Source organism: Chiloscyllium plagiosum, unplaced genomic scaffold (assembly GCF_037043375.1).
Source record: "Chiloscyllium plagiosum isolate Xiang-an unplaced genomic scaffold, Cpla_swu_hap1 HiC_scaffold_14, whole genome shotgun sequence".
Taxonomy (NCBI): domain Eukaryota; kingdom Metazoa; phylum Chordata; class Chondrichthyes; order Orectolobiformes; family Hemiscylliidae; genus Chiloscyllium; species Chiloscyllium plagiosum.
Window position 1 is genome coordinate 61,473,218 of NW_028270152.1, and position 21,063 is coordinate 61,494,280.

At 41.9% G+C, this 21,063-nt stretch overlaps 1 pseudogene across 1 annotated transcript; it reads right to left on the reverse strand.

Annotated features, from left to right (window-relative positions):
- Positions 1–727: 727 nt before the first annotated feature.
- Positions 728–19,835, reverse strand: LOC122559101 (dual specificity tyrosine-phosphorylation-regulated kinase 2 pseudogene; annotated as a pseudogene). The gene is made up of 3 exons (XR_015759423.1): positions 17,465–19,835; positions 15,310–15,364; positions 728–5,101 (listed from the first exon to the last, which is right to left on the reverse strand). The product of XR_015759423.1 is annotated as a dual specificity tyrosine-phosphorylation-regulated kinase 2 pseudogene (transcript).
- Between the last annotated feature and the right edge of the window lie 1,228 nt (positions 19,836–21,063).

Sequence of the window (21,063 nt, forward strand, 5' to 3'; positions counted from 1 at the left end):
TTACCTCATTAATCTGATTATTCTTCACATGCACACCGAGACAATGAATGTCAGCAGGCTATTATGCTATGGAAGACATGAGACAGCATTAGAACCATAATAGATACTTAGTCATAGGGAGGTACTGCACGGAAACAGACCCTTCGGTCCAACCCGTCCATGCCAACCAGATATGCCAACCCAATTTAGTCCCACCTGCTAGTACCCAGCCCATATCCCTCTAAACTCTTCCTATTCATATACTCATTCAGATACCTTTTAAATGTTGCAATTGTACCAGCCTCCACCACTTCCTCTGGCAGCTCATTCTGTACATGTACCACCCTCTGCGTGAAAACATTGCCCCATAAGTCTCTTTTATATCTTTTCCCTCTCACCCGAAACCTATGCCCTCTAGTTCTGGACTCCCCCACCCCAAGAAAAAGACTTTGCCTATTTATCCTATCCATGCCCCTCATGATTTTATAAACCTCGATAAGGTCACCCCTCAGCTTCTGATGGTCCAGGAAAAACAGCCCCAGCCTATTCAACCTCTTCCAATAGCTCAAATCCTCCAAACCTGGCAATATCCTTTGAACCCTTTCTGAACCCTTTGGTTAAGCCACTTTTGGAATATTGCGTGCAATCTGGTCTCCTTCCTATCGGAAGAATGTTGCAAAACTTGAAAAGGTTCAGAAAAGATTTACTAGGATTTTGCCAGAGTTGGAGGATTTGAGCTATAGGAAGAGATTGAATAGGCTGAGGCTGTTTTCCCAGGAACTGGGAGGTCATGTTGCGGCTGTACAGGACATTGGTTTGGCCACTTTTGGAACACTGCGTGCAATTCTGGTCTCCTTCCTATCGAAAGGATGTTGTGAAATGTGAATGTCCTGTACAGCCACAACATGACCTCCCAACTCCTGTACTCAATACTCTGACCAATAAAGGAAAGCATATCAAATGCCCCCTTCACTATGCTATCTACCTGTGACTCTACTTTCAAGAAGCTATGAACCTGCACTCCAAGGTCACTTTGTTCAGCAACACTCCCTAGAACCTTACCATTAAGTGTAGAAGTCCTGCTAAGATTTGCTTTCCCAAAATGCAGTACCTCGCATTTATCTGAATTAACCTCCATCTGCCACTTCTCAGCCCATCTGATCAAGATCCCGTTGTAATCTCAGGTAACCCTCTTCGCTGTCCACTACACCTCCAATTTGGTGTCATCTGCAAACTTACTAACTATACCTTTTATGATCACATTCCAAATCATTTATATAAATGACAAAAAGTAATGGGCCCAGCAATGATCCTTGTGGCGTTCCACTGGTCACAGGCCTCCAGTCTGATAAACAACCCTCCATCACCACTCTTCGTCTTCTACCTTTGAGTCTGTTCTGCATTCAAATGACTAGTTCTCCCTGTATTCCATGAGATCTAACCTTGCTAATCAGTCTCCCATGGGGATCTTTGTCAAACGCCTTACTGAAGTCCATATAGATCATGTCTACCACTCTGCCCTCATCAATCTTCTTTGTTACTTCTTCAAAAAACTCAATCAAGTTTGTGAGACATGATTTCCCACACACAAAGCCATGTTGACAATCCCTAGTCAGTCCTTGCCTTTCCAAATACATGTACATCCTGTCCCTCAGGATTCCCTCCAACAACTTGCCCACCACCAACATCAGGCTCACCAGTCTATAAAGCCCTGGCTTGACCTTACCATCTTTCTTAAATAGTGGCACCACGTCAGCCAACCTCCAGTCTTCTGGCACCTCACCTGTGACTATCGATGATACAAATATCTCAGCAAGAGGCCCAGCAATCACTTCCCTCGCTTCCCACAGAGTTCTAGGGTACCCCTGATCAGGTCCTTAGGATTTATCCAACTTTATGCGTTTCAAGACATCCAGCACTTCCTCCTCTGTAATATGGACATTTTTCAAGATGTCACCATCTATTTCTCTACCTTCTATATCTTCCATGTCCTTTTCCACAGTAAACACTAATGCAAAATACTCGTTTAGTATCTCCCCTGCTGCTTCATACAAAGGCCACCTTGTTGATCTTTGAGGGACCCTATTCTCTCCTTAGTTCCTCTTTTGGCCTGAATGTATTTGCAAAAATCCTTTTGATTCACCTTAAGACTATTTGCCAAAACTGTCTCATTTCCCCTTTTTGCCCTCCTGATCTCCCACTTAAGTATACTCCTACTGCCTTTGTACGCTTTTAAGGATTCACTCGATCGATCCTGTCTATAGCTGACATATGCTTCCTTTTTTTTCTTAACCAAACCCTCAATTTCTTTAGTCATCTAGCATTCCCTATACCTACCAGCCTTTCCTTTCACCCTAACAGGAAAATACTGTCTCTGGACTCTCGTTATCTTATTTCTGAAGGCTCCCCATTTTCCAGCAAACATCTGCCCCCAATCAGCTTTTGAAAGTTCTTGCCTAATACTGTCAAAATTAGCCTTCCTCCAGTTCAGAACTTCAATTTTTAGATGTGGTCTATCCTTGTCCATCACTATTTTAAAACTAATAGAATTGTGCTTGCTGGCCCCAAAGTGCTGCCCCACTGAAACCTCAGTCATCTGCCCTGCCTTATTTCCCAAGAATAGGTCAAGTTTTGCACCTTCTCTCGTAGGTAGTCTCAAGTATAAAATTAAGGTCCTGATCACTTAATTCCAGTATACATATCTTTACATTTATTTTAGTATAATGAAGTCATATAAGGAAGAATGGGACATCCAATGTTACTCATTTGAACTATTTCCACACACTTAGTTTCATTATCTGGAGATGAACCATCCAAAAAAGCCTGCTCAATCATTAATATTGACCAGAATTGGGTAAACGTTATCTTCAACTGTACAGCTCACAGCAGAATCTATTCTCAGAGAGACAATGGGGGTTACATGGGCTCTTCAGCCCTGCATAACCTCACCTCTTTTTTTTTTCTGATAAATGATCTACAGCAATATCATCACCGCAAAAAAAAACTCCTACCAGCAATACTAACAGAAAGAGAATACCATCAGACCAGTCAAATCAAATGGACATTTTCCGAACATATTTATGCCACATCTTCAATTTCACTGAACCCAATGATTCAAAAACAAAATGATTGACACATGCAGAGTCCAATGGGCCTGGATTGGCCAGGATTGGGGTGCGGCAGAGGGCTGGGATGAGGGCAGGAAGGTGGGAGTCAAAAATGTAAAATCTAACCCCCTCAGATTGGGTGGCCAATCAGAGACTGGCAGATCCCTGTTGATGGCAGTGTTATCAGGTATGATGGGTGCTGCTACTATTGCTGCAAAGACATCACCAGAGATTGCCAGTGGATACTTGGCTGAATTTAATGACAGTGGAATAGGGGGCCGTGGGGTTGAAGGTCACAGGAAGTGATTGCAGGGGCAGGAGGTGATTGGATGTAAGAGAGGGCTTTCATCTTGCTTTCATTCCCACTGCTGGGTTTCTCCATTGAGCAGTAGACAATTTTGCATCTTTAGATGCAAGCCTTCAAGAAACACAGAAAAAGCACTCCATTTGCATCTAATCCTCAAGTCGTCTCTAAGTTCCAGTGGGTTCAGGAATTATTGGTGTCAATTGGCTCATTAACGAACTGAATTAACATTTCACCCAGAAAGGGCAGATTACCAACTTTGTTCCTTTTCCAACTCCAACTAATCATGGGAGATATTCCTGCCACTGGCAGTCACTCCTGCAATTATGTGGGCCCAGCTGCCATGTTTCCAACCTCAATGGACAGCATTAAGCTCCACCATTAAAATCTTCTCTGTCCCAGTCCCCTGTGATTTTGAATACCTCCATCAGTCTGAGGAGAACAATCTCAGCTTCTCTAATCCATGCACCTGTGGATGAATATTGCTGAGAAGAAAAATGATCTCAAAGTTTTTCATCTCACAGTCATCGGGACAGATGCAAGAATGAAAATGTCAAAGGGAACGATAATTTATCCTGCATAACAAAAGATGATTAATTGGCAAGTCAACTCCGATTTGTTGAGGTGTGACCTGCAGAATCAACAGGTCACTTTTTGACCCCCATGCTTTTGTTTATTTCCAAAAAAACAGCAATGCTTGGGCATGCTCTGTTTTCCTGCAGTGGGCAAATTTCTTCATTTGAATATATGTAGCTTCTAGCAAATATAAAAGAACTATAATGCAATCCAAACCAATGACTTTAAATTGGTTGTTAGTGTAATTAATGTCAACCAATCAGCACACGTTTGACATATATTGTAAATAGTTGCTCCCTTTTAAAGTTGGGCATTCTTATAACTGTCCCAATAGTGCAAAATTAAAACAAAACTTTGACAACATGTCTCTTTTCTCAGCAATAATGAAGCTTTGTACCACTAGGTGACTATATCGGAACTTCCATACCTCTGGAACTATTCTACAGAATTTCTTATATTTCTGAACCCATTCTTTCTAAAATGCAACGATCAGAATTAGACACATTTGAGTCCAATTAATGCTTATCATACTGTAACTTCTTTGCTTTTGTATTCTATGCCTCTATTTATAAAATCTAGAATACCATATTTTGTAAAACAAAATAGTTTTCTCATCTTGCCTTGCTATCTTCAAGTAATTTGTGCACATATGCCTCATATACAATAGCCCCCTTTGTTTCTACACCTACTTTAGAATTGTACCCTTCAGTTTATATTGCCATTCTTTGCCCTTCCTACTAAAATGTATCAATTTGAACTCCTCCGTGATAAATTCTTCCACCATATTTACTGTTTACAGCCCATTTACATCCTACAAAGTCTATCACTAACCTTTGTACTGTTTATTGCATTTCAAGTTCTGTGTCAACTGTAGATTTTGAAACGGCATTCCATATTCCCAATTTTCCCTTAATAACATATCATGATAATCATAAAATCAATATTTCTTTCTCCAATTCAAAAATTAAATGTTTACCAAAATTTGGTTTCCTGTCTTTTAGCTAAATTTATATCCACTGCTTGTTCGATATTCCATCTGCATCAACTTTTCTAACAAGCCTATCTTCTATCTCTTTATTAAAAACCATTGGAACTCCATACAGGCCACAATAATTGCCTTGTCCTCGTGAATTGTCTGTAGAGCAACAAAAAAAACATCATGAAGTGAGTTAAATGCAATTGCAGTTTAACAAATCCATCTTCATTTCCATTAATTAATCTATCCAAACCTAACAACTGTTAATTTTTCCTCAATTTTTGTTTCTAAAAGCCTCTCTGCCATCAAAATGAAAATGACTGGCTTGAAGTTTCTGAATCTATCCTTATATCCTTTATTTAAATAAAGGTGTGACATTTATAATACTGTATCAAATCTGTACCTAAAGTGGATGGGAAGGTTCTGGTCAGCACCTTGACAATTTCCATCCTTACTGCTCCGTTTTCATAGCAACACCCTGACCAATCAGAAGGAGGAGCTACATATATTCAAATACATGTACAGGGACATGCTAGCTCTGGATAGTTCAGTGTTTCTGCTGCGTCTCCATGCCAATAATAGCTCAATTGATCAGTAACCTCTTCTCATTCTGTTTAAATTGATGTCCCATTTTCAAATCTGTTTCATACAACATAGAAAAGTACAGCACAGAACAGGTCCTTCGGCCCACAATGTTGTGCCGAGCTTTAATCCTAATGTAAAATATAATAACTTAACCTACACTCCCCTCAACTCACTGCTCTCCATGTGCCTGTCCAGCAGTCGCTTAAATGTCCCTAATGACTCTGTTTCCACCACCACAGCTGGCAATGCATTCCATGCATTCACAACTCACTGCGTAAAGAACCTACCTCTGACGTCTCCTCTATACCGTTCCCCTAATATCTTAAAACTATGACCCCTCGTACTTGTCAATCCTGCCCTGGGGAAAAGTCTCTGGCTATTGACTCTATCTATTCCTCTCATTATCTTGTACACCTCGATCAGTTCTCCCCTTTTCCTCTTTCTCTCCAGAGAGAAAAGTCCAAGCTTTTTCAAACTTTCTTCATAAGGCAAGCCCTCCAGTCCAGGCAGCATCCTGGTAAACCTTCTTTGCACCCTCTCCAAAGCCTCTGTATCTTTCCTATAGTAGGGCGACCAGAACTGGACACAATATTCCAAGTGTGGTCTCACCAGGGACTTGTAGAGCTGTAGCAAAACTTTGCGGCTCTTAAACTCGATCTCCCTGTTAATGAAAGCCAAAACACCATATGCTTTCTTAACAACCCAATCCACTTGTTGGCAACTTTGAGGGATCTATGTACTTTGCACACCCAGATCCCTCTATTCCTCCACACTTTCAAGAATCCTGTCTTTAATCCTATATTCAGCATTCGAGTTCGACCTTCCAAAATGCATCACTTCGCATTTATCCATGTTGAACTCCAACTGCCATTTCTCAGCCCAGCTCTGCATCCTGTCTATGTCGTGCTGTAGCCTGCAATAGCCTTCGATACTAACGACAGCATCTCCAACCTTTGTGTCATCTGCAAATTTACTAACCCACCCTTCAACCTCCTCGTCCAAGTCATTTATAAAAACTACAAAGAGCAGAGGCCCAAGAACAGATCCCTGCGGGATCCCACTCAATATTGACCTCCAGGCAGAATACTTTCCATCTACAACCACTCTCTGCCTTCTGTCAGCCAACCAATTCTGAATCAAATTTTTGAGTGCTTGTCTTGTTCAGTCCAATGTGAACAACTTCAACTTATGTTAGCAATTTTTAACATCCTTACTATTTTCAGCAATTTCAGATGCAATCTACTTCAAATAGAGCCTTTCTAGCTCCTTGTCTGTCAATTTGAAGCTATCCAGTATCTCAACTAACCACCCTTTTGTTATGACTTTGGCAGGAGTTTTCTCTTTGAGCGAAACCAATGCAGTTTAGAGGAGAAGTGATATCATTGCGAATGTGCGATGCCCATCTGGGAAATAACGTTGATTTGCTTTCCTTTTAATAGAAAACAAAATGATCAAGGTTCTTTTTAGGATAAATGTAAAGAGCTTATGGCCACTTGTGAGTGACCAAAACTTGGGGACCATAATTTTAAATTAGTCACCAATAAATTCAACAGAATTTCAGGAAATTAATGACATTAGCCAGAGAGTGATGATAATATACAGCTTGGTTTCATTTTGAAATGCTGAACCAACTCACTCAATTATTTTAAGCAGAAGTTAGATCAGTACACAATGAGAAAGGAATAGAGGTATGTTGTTCGGGTGAGATGAGTCCAGAAGTTGCCGGAAATGCTCAGCAGTTCTGGCAGCATTTATACATTCATAGAGTCATAGAGGTGTACAACACGGAAACAGACCCTTCGGTCCAACCTGTCCATGCCGAACAGATATCCCAACCCAATCTAGTCCTACCTGCCAGCACCCGGCCCATCTCTCTCCAAACCCTTCCTATTCATATACCCATCCAAATAACTTTTAAATATTGCAATTGTATCAACCTCCACCACTTCCTCTGGCAGCTCATTCCATACACGTACCACGCTCTGCATGAAAAAGTTGCCCCTTAGGTCTCTTTTATATTTTTCCCCTCTCACCCTAAACCTATGCTCTGTAGTTCTAGACTCCCCTACCCCAGGGAAAAAAACCTTGTCCATTTATCCTATCCATGCCACTCATAATTTGGTAAACCTCTATAAGGTCACCCCTCAGCCTCCGACGCTCCAGGGAAAACTGCCCCAGCCTGTTCAGCCTCTCTGTACAGCTCAAATCCTCCAACCCTGCCAACATCCTTGTAAATCTTTTCTGAACCCTGTCAAGTTTCACAACTTCTTTCTGATAGGAAGGAGACTAGAATTGCATGCAATATTCCAACAGTGGCCTGACCAATGTCCTGTACAGCCATAACATGACCTCTCAACTCCTGCACTCAATACTCTCTCCAATAAAGGAAAGCATACCAAACGCCTTCTTCACTATCCTATCTACGTGCAACTCCATTTTCAAGGAGCTATGAACCTGCACTCCAAGGTCTCTTTGTTCAGCAACATTCCCTAAGACCTTACCATTAAGTGTATAAGTCCTGCTAAGATTTGCTTTCCCAAAATACAGCACCTCGCATTTATCTTAATTAAACTCCATCTGCCACTTCTCAGCCCATTGGCTCATCTGATCAAGATCCTGTTGTAATCTGAGGTAACCTTCTTCGCTGTCCACTATACCTCCAATTTTGGTGTCATCTGCAAACCTACTAACTATACTTCTTATGCTCACATCCAAATCATTTATATAAATGACGAAAAGTATTGGACCTAGCAACGATCCTTGTGGCACTCCACTGGTCACAGGCCTCAATCCTCCACCACCACCCTCTGTCTTCTACCTTTGAGCCAGTTCTGTATCCAAATGGCTAGTACTCCCTGTGTTCCATGAGATCTAACCTTGCTAACCAGTTTCCCTTGGGGAACCTTGTAGAACGCCTTACTAAAGTGAAGAGGAACCAGAGTTAACATTTCGGGTCCAGTGATCCTTCCTCAGAACCTAGAGTTTTGAGGAAGGGTCACCGGACCTGGAACACTAACTTTTACTTCTCCTCCCAGATGCTGCCTGACCTGCTGAGCTTTTCCTGCAACTTCTGAGTTTGTTTTGATCTACAGCATCCATAGTTCTTTCGGTTATTAAGATGGGAAGATGCACCCTTGCAGCATGGAACATAAACATGGCAAGGATCTGAATGGCCCGCGCTTGTACGCTAAAATCTGTACAATTCTAGAAAAGTCGCAGTTAAGGAAAGATAACTTGTAGCAGAGTGAGAGATATATTTTCTTATTTAAGGAACCTAGAACTATTAAAATGGGTATACACAATATTACAGAAAAATACAAACCAAGTAATCTGCCCCATATCCTTAGAATAAAATGGTGTTGTTTGTGCTAGCCCTATAACATGTGATATTTTTTTAGATTAGATTAGATTACATTACAGTGTGGAAACAGGCCCTTCGGCCCAACAAGTCCACACCGACCCGCCGAAGCGAAACCCACCCATACCCCTACATTTACCCCTTACCTAACACTACGGGCAATTTAGCATGGCCAATTCACCTGACTGCACATCTTTGGACTGTGGGAGGAAACCGGAGCACCCAGAGGAAACCCACGCAGGCACGGGGAGAACGTGCAAACTCCACACAGTCAGTCGCCTAAGTCGGGAATTGAACCCGGGTCTGTGGCGCTGTGAGGCAGCAGTGCTAACCACTGTGCCACCGTGCCGCCCTGAGTCCTTAAATTATTCACTTCACCCGACAAAGGAGCAGCGCTCTGAAAGCTTGTGATTTCAAATAAAACTGTTGGACTATAGCCTGGTGTTGTGTGATTTCTAAGTTTATTCAAAGAGAGCATATTTGCAATGAAGTAAATCCTTATATTTTTGAATTCCTGGACTGACATAGCAATTAGATAGATATTCAATTTACAAGATGGGAAGGTGTAATTAAGAGACTTTCTATAATGTCGACTTCCCAGCCACCACCCCAAGTACCCCAAGCACCCCTCCTCTCACCCTGGTAGATACAGGGAGATGATACATCAAAAAGGCTGGTGATGACCCCCAGGTATGTACAAAGTATTAACAAGAGCAAAGGAAAGTTACCAAAGCTTTTCAGAATGGGACCTGAACAAATATGGAATTACGTGGGATGGTAACTGAAAAAGGCAGATTGCAGCAAATGGCTGCTGGCCTAGCACGGAGATGATACAAGGTTCAAGGACAAACAGTAGTCGTAGGGGATCCCACTATGAGGGGGGGGTCAATCTAATCTCCTGCAAGCAGGAATGGACTTTCAAATTGGTACGCTGCTTCCCAGATACCAGGACACCAACTTTCATTGGGCAAATGCAAATTCCTGTTTTGCAAGGCATCTAACATTGTAGGTAGATATAGAATGAAAGACCTATCATGCAGGACCTCTGTTCAGAATAAGACTATAAGACCATAAGATATAGGAACAGAATTATGCCAATTAACCTATCGAGTCTGTTCCACTATATGATCATTGCTGATACATTTCTCAACCCCATTCCCGTGCCTTCTTTCGGTAAAGATGGCAGCAGAGTGAGACAATCCAGCCAGAATTCCTTTTCCCCTATCTTTCTTTCCTTCCCTCTTGCTGCAATCTCTCTTCCTCCCTCCCCCCTCCAACTAAAGTACCCTACCTGGAGGGAATAGAGAACGGAGTCCGAGGCCAGCCCAGCACAGGAGAGAAGTTGCAAACGGAAGGGCCAAGTGCCAGAAGCAATCGACAGCCAGAATGGGGGCAGAGTGGGTGCAGGCTGAGTCCCAGAAGTGAGCTACAGTTGGAGTGGTAGCAGAGCAAGCAGAGGGCGGAGTGGGAGCAGAATGAGCACGGGCCAAGTCCTGGAAGTGAGCTGCGGTCCAAGCAGGAGCAGAGTGAGCATGGACTGGAGCGGGAGCAGAGTGAGTATGGGCTAAGTTCTGGAAGTGAGCTGCAGTCAGAGTCGGAGCATAGCAAGTGCAGGCCGGAGAGGGAGCAGAGTGAGCGTGGGCTGAGTCCTGGAAGTGAGCTGCAGTCGGAGTGGGAGCAGAGCAAGCGGAGGCCGGAGAGGGAGCAGAGTGAGCGTGGGCCAAGTCCTGGAAGTGAGCTGCTGTCCGAGAGCGAACATAGGCCGAGCTGGGAGCTGACCGGCGGCTGGAGCCCAGAGCAGGAACAGAGAGAACCCAAGCTGGCCATGAGGGTGCCTGGAGGTGAGTCTTGGATGGAGGCCAACATGTGGAGGCAGCATGCCCTCTTGTTCTGAAGCCCGGCGATCATGGACTCAGTGATAAAAAGGACTATAACTTGAGTACTTTAAAGATACTTTTTAATTCTCATTCTGGACTTTCAATTTCTGTATTCCCATATTAGTCTTTTTTAAAACTACATTCTGTAACAACACTTAAAGTATCTGTCACTAGGTACCTTATACCTAAGATGGTGCCAAGAGGCAATACTACAAACTTTTCACGGCACTTTTCAAGTGCATGTGGCAATAAAGTCTATTCTATTCTATTCTATTCTATTCTCCCTATAACCTTTTATCCCCTTAGCAATAAAGAATCTATCTATCTCCATTTTAAAGACATTCAATGGCTTGGCCTCTGCAGCCTTACACAGCAATGAGTTCCACAGATTCACCAGCCTCTGGCTGAAAACATTCCCCCGCATCTCAGTTCTAAAGGATTGTCCCTTCACTCTGAGGCTGTACCTTCACGTCCTAGTCTCTCTTACTAGTGGAAACATCTTCTGTGCGTTCAGTCTATCCAGCTCTCTCAGTATTCTGTAAATTTCAATGAGATCCCCCAGTATCCTTTGAAAATCCATCAAATACAGACCCAGAGTCCTCAACCACTTCTGTTATGACAAGCCCTTCATCAATCATTCTTACAAACCTCCTCTGGACACCCTCCAAAACCAGCATATCCTTCCTTAGATAAAGGGCCCAAATCTACTCACAATATTTCAAATGCAGTCTGGTCAGAGCCATGTGCAGCCTCAGCAAAACATCCTGCTCTTGTATTCTACCACCTTGAAATTGCATTTGCCTTCTGATCTGCCAAAGAATCTGCAATTAACATTAAGAGAATTCTAAACTAAGACGCCTAAGTCCCTTTGGAGAAAGTGAGGACTACAGATGCTGGAGATCAGAGTCGAGAGTGTGGTGTTGGAAAAGCACAGCAGGTCAGGCAGCATCCGAAGAGCAGGAGAATCGACATTTCAGGCATAAGCCCTTCATCAGGAAAGTCCCTTTGTACTTCAGATTTCCGAAGCCTTTCCCAATTTAGAAAATAATCTATGCCTCTATTCATCCCACCAAAATGCATAACTTCACACATTTCCATATTGCATTCCATTTGCCACTTCATTACCCACTCTCCTAGTCATCCAAGTCCTTCTGCAAGTCCCTCTCCTGCTCAATATAACCTATCCCTTCACCTAACTTTGTGTTATCTGCAAACTTAGCAACAACACCCTCAGTTCTGTTGACCAGATCGCCAATATATAATGTGAATAGTTGTGGCCTTAACACTTGTCCCTGCAGAATTTGACTAGTCACCAGCTTCCATCCTGAAGAAAACCCCTTTATCCCCTCTCTCTGCCTTCTGCCAGCGTGCCAATCCTCTACCTATGCCAGTACATTGCTTTTAACACCATAGGCTGTGCAGCATTTGTCAAAGGCCTTGTGGAAATTCAAATGGATCACATCCACTGGCTCTCCTTTGTCTTGCCTGCTTGTTACTTTCTCAGAGAAGTCTAACAGATCTGTCAGGCCTGACCTCCCCTTGACGATGCCATGCTGACTCAGCCCCATTTTACCATGCACTTGCAAATACTCCACAACCTCATCCTTAATAATAAATCTTGCCAACGATCGATGTCAGGCTGACCAGCCTATAATGTCTCGTCTTCTACATCAGTTTGTTCTTAAACAGGGGTGTGACATGAGCCATTTTCCAGGCTGCTGGCAACCTCCCTGTCTCCAGTGATTCCTGAAAGCTCACCACTAATGCTTCAAACATCTCCTCAGTTATCTCCTTTAAATCCTTGCGTGTACTCCATCTGGATTTATCCAAGTTCAGACCTTTCAGCTTCCCCAGCCACTACTTGTTAGTGGTGTACACTACACTCAACCCTGCTTCCAGCTTTCTTGAAGTTGTGGTAAGCTGCTGGTGTCTTGAGGCTGATGCAGTTCCTCTGACATTGCCTTGTTCCCAATTACTACTTCTCCAGCCTCATTTTCCAATGGACCAATGTCTACCCTTACCTGTTATATATCTAAAAAAACACTTACAATCTTCTTTTCTATGACGAGTTAGCTTGCCTTCATATTTCTTCTTCCCCTCATTTATTGCTTTTTCAGTTGTCCTCAGTGGTTTTTAAAGGCTTCCCTATTCTCTGGCTTCCCACTAATCTTCACCATGTGGTGTGCCTTTTCTTTCGGTTTTATTCTTTCCCTGGCTTCTCTTGTGAGCAATAGCTGCATCGTCCTCCCCCTAAGTATGTCTCTTTCTCCTTGGGATGAATTTCTGCTGTGCCTCCCAAATTATCTCAGAAACTCCTGCCATTGCTGCTCCACCATCTTCTCTGCTTGGCTCCTCTTCCAATCAATTCTGGCCAGCTCCTCCCTCATGTCTGTGTAGTTAGCTTTACTCTGATTACAAGCTTCTCCCGCTTAAACTGCAGGGTGAATTCTATCATATTATGGTCACTGCCCCGAGCGGTTTATTCACCTGAAGCTCCCTAATCAAGTCAGCCTCATACACATCACTAAATCTAGAATTCCTGTTTCCTAGTGAGCTTAAAACAAGCTGTTCCAAAAGAAATGTTGTGGTCTTTCAACAAATTTCTTTCCTTGGGATATGCTACCAACCTGATTTTCCCAGACCACCTACATATTGAAGTCCCCCATGATTATTGTAATAGTGCCTTTCTTAAGTACTTTTAGAGTCATAGAGTTATAGAGAACAGAAATAGACCCTTTGGTCCAACCAGTCCATGCCGAACATAATCCCAAACTAAACTAGTCCCACCTGCCTGCTCCTGGCCTATATCCCTCCAAACCTTTCCTATTCATGTACGTATCCAAATTCCTTTTAAACATTCTAATTGTACCTCTGTCCATCTGCTTGTCCTTTCATTAGGATGCTTATCCTTGGATATTTAGTTCCCAGGCCTGATCCCTTGTAGCTGTGATTCCCACAACAATGTATCTGTCAATACAATCTGCATGAAAAAATCATTCACCTCGTTTCTTATACCGTGTATATTTAAGTGCAACACTCAGTCATGCATTGACTGCCCCCTTTCTCATAGTTGTCCCCTATCTGCTGTGCCTGAAGTTAGATCCCTGACCCTTTCCGTACTTTCTATCCTATTACTTGTTCTAGAAACATTAATAACTTCTCCTGAGCCCTCCCCACTTTAACCATATCCATAATTTCCCATGCAACTGAACAACTTCCCTCCTCTCCATTCCCATTTTGTCTAAAGTCTTAACCATAGCTTTAGTTATGGGATTTGCCAGGACGCTGTGGTCCCAGCATGATTCAGGTGGAGCCCATCCCATTGGAACAGCCCCTTTCTTCTCCAATACTGGTGCCAATGCCCTATGAATTTGAATCCATTTTTCCACATCAATCTTTGAGCCATGCGTTTACCTCGTTCAACTTGTTGACCCTGTGCCAATTTGCTTGTGACTCAATTAGTAATCAGAGATTATTACTTTTTTGGTCCTGTTTTTTTAATTTAGCTGCTGGCTGCTTGTAATCCCTCAGCAGAGCCTCTTACTTCTTTCTACAGATATTGTTGGTACCTACTTGCACCACAACAACTGGATCTTTCCCCTATCACTCCAAGTTCCTCTGCAGTCTAGATATCCTGAACCCAAGCACCAGGCAGGCAACAGAGCATTCAGGACCCTGGCCAGAGGGAACAGTGTCTGTTCTCCTGACTATACTTTCCCTGATTATAACCACATTTCTCTTTTCTTTCCTCTCTTGAATGACTCCCTGTACCATGGCGCTATGATCAATATTTTCATCCTCCCCATAGCTCTCATTCTAAGAGTCTAGAACATGCTGCCAGGGATGGTGGTGGTAGAGCCAGATACGATAAGAGCCTTTAAGTGGCTTTTAGATAACCACATGAATATACAAGGACCAGAGAGACATGGACTAAGGGCAGACAGAAGAGATTAGTTATTTTGGTGTCATGTTCAGCACAACTTCGTGAGCCCATCCTATTCTGTACTGTTCTATGTTCTACATTATTACTCTCATCCACACAGAGAGCAAAAATCTCAAACCTGTTAGAGAAGCTCAAGGGCTGAGGTTCCTTCAGCACTACTTCCTGGATCCCTTTACCTATCTTTCTTGTAGTCACACCCTCCTGTTTCTGACCACTGACCAAATTCAAGGAAGTTAAGCTAAGAAGTGTAAATACCTCCTAGACTAGAGCGTCCAGGTAACTCTCCCTCTCCCCTCACAATTTTCGAAGTTCAGATTCCAGGTCAAAGCTCTGAACCAGAGTTCTTCAAGCAACCAACACTTGGTACAGATGTGGTCACTACAAACCACAATGGGGTGCATCAGCAACTATATCGTGCAGGTACAACACATTGCCTGGCCCAGCATCTGAATTGTCTTTACTTAGTTCTTCATTTGCTTTTCTAAAAGTTTTCTACTGGTCCTTTAGCTTGTAATCTGTAAGTATTTCTCATACTTATCTTCAATCTGAAAGTATCCTATAATAGATAGTCAAATTAGCAGCTTTTAGCAACCAATGCACTTACGGTTTATCTGTGCTCTCTTTTGTACTGGGACCTTGATCCTGGGCTTCAATTTATCCTGTTAAAAACACAACTTTACAAGCTATGAAGCAAAAAAGCAAGCAAAAAGCACCTCGTTCCTTTGGCACCACATTCCCACATTCCCCAAACTACATACTTACTCGGGCTGTGTCTCACCCTGGACGTGATCTCTCTTTCCTGACCATGCAAAACTTTCTGATCTAATGCACCTGAGGCAGGAATGGCTATACTGATGAGACGGTGGACCACAAGGAAATCTTCCTGGGACCTTGGTAGTTTTCTAATAATATTAATGATTCAGGCACAGGCGTGAGGAAAATGATACGTAAGTTTGCTGATGATGCAGAAAATTGTTGTGGTTGAGTCCATACCAAATTAATAGATATAAGCATTGCTATTCAAGGTGGGGGGGGATGGGATCTATAAGTGATTGGGGAGAGGGGAAAATTGAGGTAATGGAGGCCGAAGGCTTCTTAGAAATCAGAAGAAGCTCATTCTGATCCACAACTAACCCTAAAATACCTTGTATCTCTTCCAGCTCACAATTAGTTCTCAGCTGTGTTTTATCAAAGCTGGGGTGGACCACTGCTCACTTGCTCTTCAAATAAAATTCCAGATTGGTTTCTAATAATGTCTTCATCAGGCACCACTGTCAAAAATACTGTGTTTCAGATGAGACACAAACCAAGGCCTCATCTATTTTCCTCCATGGGGATGAAAGATCCAAATGGGCAATACATTGGAGAAGCACTAAACAGTTCTCCCTCGTGTCCCAACAATCACTAATTCCTCAACCAGCACCACTGAAACAGGTTATTCAGTTATTATCATATTGCTGCTTATGGGAGTTTTCTGCATGCAAAGTAGCTGCTGCAATTCCTACAATATAACACTGACTAACTTCAAATAGGATGTCATTGGCTGTAAAGCATTTTGTAGTCATGAAAGGTGCATTTCAAAAATGCAAGTCTTTCTTTTTCCTGTTTGTGGAATTTAATTTCTCAATGTGCTCCCAAAAGGCAAAGCTCCCTGTCTCACTGGAATTGCCCATTAATACATTCTGCAGGTAAGCAGCAAGGGCTAGTCTTGTTTTCTTAAGGAAGTGCAATCAATGTTTATCAAGTGTTATGTGTTTGGGTGATAGCTATAATACTCAAATGAACAATAAGTGAAAATGATTTATGGAGGGTGAACTTTTCAAGACAACATTGCTGGCATGGTGCCTTACCAATCAATAGATCCAACAATCAGCAGCAGAGATTAGTGAATCTGATTTACAATGCCCCTGATTTTCTTGTTATCAATCACTAGAAAGTGGAAGGCTTGTGAAATTGACATTTTGAATCCACCCTCTGGAGCGATCTTCCCAATACTACAGACCCCTCTCCAAATTTTCAACTCTTTAAATTTGCTAAATGGACATTCAAGATAAAATAGTGCACAATCAATTGAGGTTCTTTACCTCGAAAAGACTTCTTTATCTAGTGAATTTCTGTTATTGTATATTGACAGAAAATCTGAATTACGTGTGGAGCTTATAATTTTTGACACTACTTAGTTGACGGTACCCTTTCACAGCTGATGTCTTCATCTTCAAATAGGTGTGAATTAATCTGTTTGTTTGATTCGCACATTATACATTGAAGGTTTTACCTGTGGAGACACGACTCGCAGAAGGATGACTGGGAAATCAGAGGGCAGATCACTGAGGAAAACTTTCAAAATTCTCAGTTAACTGTTCGCATGGTGCTATTGCTAGGCTAGGTTACCCGCCTGTCCTATTAGTTTGAAAAATTACCTGGTATGAGGGACTAAAAGATAGAAAAGAGGCGTGAAATACAGTACAAATTTAAAAAAAAACAGGCTTGTCTTTCTCTGATGTAGTTGCACAGATGATAGTTCCTTTTGGTCAACTCCTTTAATATATTGTTTCATAAAAACAAGAACTAATGCAATGATATTTCATGAACACAAACTCAGATATAAATGGTAACTCATCTCTCAGTTGCCAAAAATGAAGGAGAGCTACCTATGATTTTTAACATTACCAGCTTTGTCACTAAGGAAAATCTCCACCATATCATGATGTTGCAGTTAATTTGCACCTAAGGAGGGTTATCCCTGCATATATACTTACACAGTACCTTGGCCAAACTAAAGGAATCAGCAACCCTTATGCCCTTTAAAGAATGGATTGACACATCTAGGTGTCTGGATGCTACCATCTCTCCTCCAATGCATACAGATGTCCACCCGAGACTGCAAGCCACTGTTCAGTGTCCAATGGAAATACAGATCCCAAGAAAGATAAATTAGGATAGCTAGTAGGCCAAATCCATTATTACATCAAAGTTTGTAAATGTATGAAATCTTTCTTGGTTATTAGAAAGTGAATGATTTGAGACCATTTTCATTCACAGCAGTTTCATCAGTGAGTAAATTAAAGGGCACTTTTGGCCTTCAAATATGCAGGGAGCAAAGGATTAGCACACTATGTCATCTGAGTAGGATACTGCTGATGTAAAATAAATAATTATCCAATCAAAGAACACCTTTTCATTGTGCATCTAGCCCAACTGCTTTACTGTGAATGTTGGTGGGTAGTTTGTGTCATTGTACAGTGTAAACCAATGTGTACAGTGTGGCCTGGCAGGAGCTGCCCAGCAGTCCTGGAGCATGCTCAGTGCAGACTTGCAGCCTTGTAATAATTAAAGACCTGTTGGCTCAAGTCAAGTTGGAATGTAGAAAGGAAGAAATTATGTTCCCTGTATACCGCATGCCACAGGAATTCATATTCTGACTGAGTATCAACAACTGTTATTTTCTTCAAGTTACCAGTCAACTGACCAGCTTTGGCAGCACTGTCCTCTGAGTCATGTTGGGATTGGAATCATTACTCTGATTGGATTTCAATTTATTGGCAATGCTGGCAGAAGTAGGAGGTAGTTTAACCACTGCATCCATGAGGCTAGTAGGGCTTGCTGACATGCGTTTGACAAATGTTGCTTTGTCATTTGTTGGTGGCTTTGGCAGACGTCTCCGAAGCCAAGGGTGCCTTAAGGCCTGTGCTGGTGTCATGCGTAAGGCAGGATCCCACTCCAGGCAGTGTTTCAGGAAGTCAATGAAAGATTGATCATCACAACCCTTTAGGGCACTGACCCAGTCCCGTTGACCAGGGGGACCTCGAGTTTTTCCTCTTCGAGATCGTCCACCATTCAAATGCACAGTCCCATCAGGAAGAGTTACAATAGAAGAATATCTAGGGTAACCCTTAGAACTGATGAACATTTTGGCTCTTTTGGAACATTCCAGAAGTACTTTTGATGGCATTCCTAATAATTCCATCATGCAAGCAAGTTGATCCCCCTCGTCTTCCCCTGGCAACAGCGGGTGACCAGTCAGCAATTCAGCAAGAATGCATCCCAAACTCCACATATCAATAGCCATCCCATATTGTGCTCCTAGAATCACCTCAGGAGCTCGGTAAAAACGTGACTGAATGTATGTGTAAATTTTTTGATGGTCATAACAGCTGGATCCAAAGTCGATCACTTTAACTCCACTACGGCCCTGTTGCTTCAATAGGATGTTCTCAGGTTTCAAGTCGCAATGGATGATATGGCTTTTATGTAAAGCATCAAGGCACTGCAGGATGGAGTGTGCAAATTTACGGACCAGGGGCAGACTGAATCCTTGAAACTTATTCTTCTTGATGAGTTCATAGAGATTCATACTTAGTAGTTCAAAGGTCATACATATGTGGTTACGGAAGGAAAAACTCTCATAGATATGGATAACATTCATGTTGTTGTCCTTGTCTTGCTTCCTCAAATGGTCTAGTATCTTGATTTCCTCTGCTGCCTGCCTGTGAAATCTCTTTTCGTTCCTCACCATTTTCAAGGCGATGTATTGGTGGAGTTTGTGGTCATAAGCTTTCACCACCTGCCCAAAGCTGCCTTTTCCAATTACCTTGATGACTTCATATCGATATGCTATATGATCATGTGGCACATAGAGATAAGAGCCCTGATCATCATCGTAGCTATTATTATTTGGTGCTCCAATAATTCCTGGTCTCTTTTTAGAATTTGGTCCAACAAAATAGATTTCTGAATAGCTAGCTATTTCCTGTTCCTCATACGGTGTAAGTTTGTGTATATAGTGTTTTTTTGCCTCCACTGCAGTCATTGGCTCCCCTTTAGGCCTCGTGGAGATGTCAAAGGATTTTATGGAACTGGAGCTGCCTTTTAGTTGGATGGAGCTCTCCAGTTTGTGAGAAGGCAGGGTACTTTTATCAATGGCACTGAGACTATTGTTTGGTGTCGCACATGCTGTCAATTTTGACTCGGCTTCTTCATACAATTCTTGACCTTGGAAATGTTGATCACCTCCAACACGAAATTGATCAGTCATGGTACCTGTATAGTCACTCTCCTGAAACAGAAGAAAACCAAATTCCTGTTGTGAATGCTTGATGAAATTATCTAAAAAACTATAAACCTACAATGTAAATGTGTTATTCATACCTCTAAATACTGTATAATGATTTACGAAGGATATATGTTGAATACTTTTCTCTCCAAAGATCAGCTCATGCAAGACTTATAAACTCCACTGATGTTTGAGTAGGCTTGTTTATTATTTCACTTCCATGCTCTTGAATAAAAATAATAGATATTTGTTGTCTGACAATCAATCCTCCCAATCAATGACCTCTACATGATTTCTTGATTTTAATTATTCTTTTTCTACACTGCCATGGGCACTCTGCCTCTGACCTTCATTTGCTTGTTGCTCCTAAGTTAAGAATAAGTCTTGGTCTTGAAATTAAAACTTATTGCACCATCTCCAATCTAGCTACTTTAACCTGAGAAGTAACTGCTAAACTGCGTGTCTGCTCTCAGTTACTTTACATTCTTACAGGACAAATAGTCACAGAGTTACTGCACAAATCTTTCCATTTAAAACAAATAGTACCACTATATGCCTGATAAAGAGCACAAAAGTGTGACCTCATAATCTTTCAGCCAAAACTCATATGCTGACTATACATCTACCTACATGAAATGATTTTGAGAAGTCTCACGTCCAGATTCAAATAATCCAACATCACATTTACTAACAATCTGATATGAGATCACGAAGGGAAACTTTAAAGATGGCTGTGTAAGAAAGCTTAAACAAAATGTGAATGCTGATGAGTTAGGGGTGTTTTTTGAATATTAGTATACACCAGCCATTAGTGCTTAATGTTGTTGAAAACTCATTTGCCACTCTGGTGAAATTAAAAATCTGTTGATGATAATGTATGGAAAAACCTATTTCAGAATGCAGATTTCCTTGATATAAAAGTACAAATATGTTGTGAGGAACACTCATCTTAAAAAACACAGAGTTGTAATATGACCATACCAATAATCATAACCTGACTGAACATGTCAGCACCAAATAAGGACAACCAGTGTTGTTTCCATTTTATTACAATTATGTGCAACTTGAATGGATGCCAACTTACTAACACCGTGCTTCCCCTTGATTGCTGCAAGTGAATTTCATTCAATTATTCTAGTGGTTCTCCTAGATGCAACCTGAGGATGAGAATTGTGATAGGTAATTGGCTGCTCATGCTCTACGGAAGGTTTCTGGAACTGAAAGCATCCCCCTCCCATGGCAAATGGTTCCTGACAAGATTAATATTCATTTCTAGGCATTCTGACATTTCATTCCAGTTCCACT